Source organism: Colobus angolensis, unplaced genomic scaffold (genome assembly GCF_000951035.1).
Source record: "Colobus angolensis palliatus isolate OR3802 unplaced genomic scaffold, Cang.pa_1.0 Scaffold26, whole genome shotgun sequence".
NCBI lineage: Eukaryota > Metazoa > Chordata > Mammalia > Primates > Cercopithecidae > Colobus > Colobus angolensis.
The window spans coordinates 15866151-15869382 of record NW_012115821.1 but is presented as its reverse complement, the minus strand read 5'-3'; positions in this window follow the sequence as shown (position 1 = coordinate 15869382).

Sequence of the window (3232 nt, the reverse complement as noted above, 5' to 3'; positions counted from 1 at the left end):
AAAAATGTTTAATATCATTAACCATCAGAGAAATGCAAATCAAAACTGCAATGAGATATGATCTCATCCCAGTTAAAAGGGCTTTTGTTCAAAAGACAGGCAATAACAAATGCTGGCAGGGATGTGGAGAAAAGGGAACCCTCTTACACTGTTGGTGGGAATGTAAATTAGTACAGCTACTGTGGAGAACAGTATGGAAGTTCCTCAAAAAACTAAAAATAGAGCTCCCATATGATCCAGCAATCTCACTGCTAGGGATATATCAAAAGAAAGAAAATCAGTATATCGAAGAAATATCTGCACTTCCATGTTTATGGCAGCACTATTCACAGTAGCCAAGATTTGGAATCTAAATGTCCATCAGCGGATGAATAGATAAAGTAAATGTGGCACATATCCACCATGGAATATTATTCAACCATTAAAAAAGAAAATCCTTTCTTCTGCAACAGCATGGATGGAACTGGAGGACGTTACGTTAAGTGAAATAAGCCATGCACAGAAAGACAAATTGTGCATGTTCTCATATGTGGGACCCCACTTAGCCCGTGGTGATATGTATTGTTAAAATTAAAACAATGAATCTCATGGAAATCGAGAGTAGAATGATGGTTACCAGATGCTGGGAAGGGTAGTGAGGATAAAGTGGGGATGGTTAATGGGTACAAAAATATAGTTAGATAGAATAAATAATATCTAGAGTTTGGTAGTATAACAGGTGACTATAGTCAATAATAATTTATTGTATATTTCAAAACAACTAAAAGGCTGAAATTGGAATGTTCCTAACACAAAGAAATGATAAATGCTTGAGATGATGGATACCCCAATTACCCTGATTTTATTGTTATACATTGTATGCCTGCATCACAACATTACATGTGCCCCATAAATATATACACCTATTATATACCAATGATAATTTTTTTAAAAATCAAGGTGATAAGCCTAATCCTTCTGAAACTCATTTGGAAGGAATGAAAGATCAAGGACACCCAAAGTTGTGAATACGTACAGAAGCAGTATAGTAATTGGTACATATGTACTGCTGCATTTTCCCCATGCAGTCAGTGATACCTACTGGGTATCTACAAAGCATCTGTCACGAGAGACAACAGAGAAGTTTAACATACAATCTCCTTTTTCAAAGAACTTCCTTCTGGCTAGGCGCGGCGGCTAATGCCTGTAATTACAGCTCTTTGGCAGGCTGAAGTGGGAAGATTGCTTGAACCCAGGAGTTGAGACTGCAGTGAGCTATGACTCCACCACTGCCCTCCAGGCTAGGTGACAGAGTCCCTGTCTCAAACAAACAAACTTCATTCCATTTGCCCAGTAAGACAAAAACACATGTGAAGTAGTATATATACTCGGGAGCTAAGTGGGGCCTACAAAATGTAATTTAATCCTCTCAACCACCCTGTAAGGTAGGGATGGCTGTCCCCATTATGCCATTGAGGAGACAAAGCACAGAGAGACTAAACTAGTTGCCTATGTCACACAGCTCTTATGTAGGAGTGTCAGGGCTGTATCCACATTCATCTGATCCTGAGGTCCATTCACTGACCCACCAGAGTTTACTGCTTCCAAATCAAGAGGACACAATTAAGGGCCAAAGAAATCAGGAAACATTATATGAAGTAATGGGACTTACGCCTGACCTTGAAAGGCAAGCAACAGTTGGACAGGCAGAATGTAACAGATATGACACCATAAGATGCAGGAAAGCATGCACAAAAGCCCAACGGTGAGATTTAGCCTAATACAAGAGGACTAGGAGAGCAGGGAGGTAGTGACTGATTGATGGGAGGAAGCACGAAACCAGGAGGAGATGGGAGCAGGGGTGACTTGAAATCACGTGGTGCAGTGACAGGTGTGAGGAGAGTTTGAATATGATGTAATGGGCAGTAGAGAACCATGGGACTTTTAGGAGCATGGAAGTGATATCAAAAGTCACAGTTTAGGACAGTAATTCTTAACCACAGGCAATTTTGCTCCCCAGGGGCACATGTGGCAATAGCTGGAGACGCTTATGGTTGTCACAACTTGGGAAGGCATCTAGTGGCATCTAGTGGTTAGAGGCCAGGGATGCTGCTAAACACTGTACAATGCACAGAACAGCCCCCACAACAAAGAATTATCCACACAAAATGACGGTAGTAACAAAGTTGAGAAACCTTGCTTTAGGAAGATAGTCTGGCAGTGGCTGCCAAAATGGAACAGAGAGAAGAGGTCAAGAGCCCAGGGGAGATGCTCATCCGGGGAGATGCTCATTCAGGGAGATGGGAGTGAGATGAGGAGCCAGAAGGGGAGAATGAACAGGAAATGGCAAACCCTCCAAGTGGTTCAAAGGAAAAAGAAAGATGCAATTTCTAATCCCGCTTACAGGAAGTTTTCTACAAAACGTGGAAAACTGCACTTAAGACTTTTTTCTTTTAAATCATCTAAAGGCACTTTATTTTCTGATCCAAAAAATTGTAAATAATACACAACTCCAAGAAAATCACCACCTCGAGAGTGTAGGGCACAAACCTTTAACTATTATCAGTAACATTTTCTGTCTTTTAGTTAGAAAAGAATCTGAAACAAATTTGGCAAAATGTTAACATCTGTTAAATTTGGATGATGGGTACATGGTTGTCTGTAATATTATTTTCTGTACTTTATAAATACTTGAAAATTTTCATGATTAACAAAAAACAGAGTGCGGGAAGAAAGAAAAAGAAAGTCTTAGAGGGGCAGTTGATAACTTATACTAGAATTTTTCTTGGTATTTCAAAATATCATTTGTTAAATGACAGAGTTATATGTGAATATGTGCTCATTGTGAAAACATTCAACAATACAAAAAAAGACAATAAAAAATAGAAATTCCCCTTTCATTCTATTTCAATCCTTTTTCTCTCTCCTTAGGTAACTACTGCTAAACGTTAATGTGTGTGTGTGTGTGTGTGTGTGTATTGTGTATAGGTACACATTATACTATATATACATATACGTATTATACTTACATACATATAGTTATATACATATAGTTATGTGTATAAGTATAATGTGTATATGTATGCATAGTATAATGTGCATATATACATGTATAATATAATGTGTATAATATATATGTACATGTGTAATATAATACATGTATTATACTATATGTATACATATATGTATATAGTATACATGTATACTATATACATATATGTATATGTGATACATACATGTATATAGAATATAT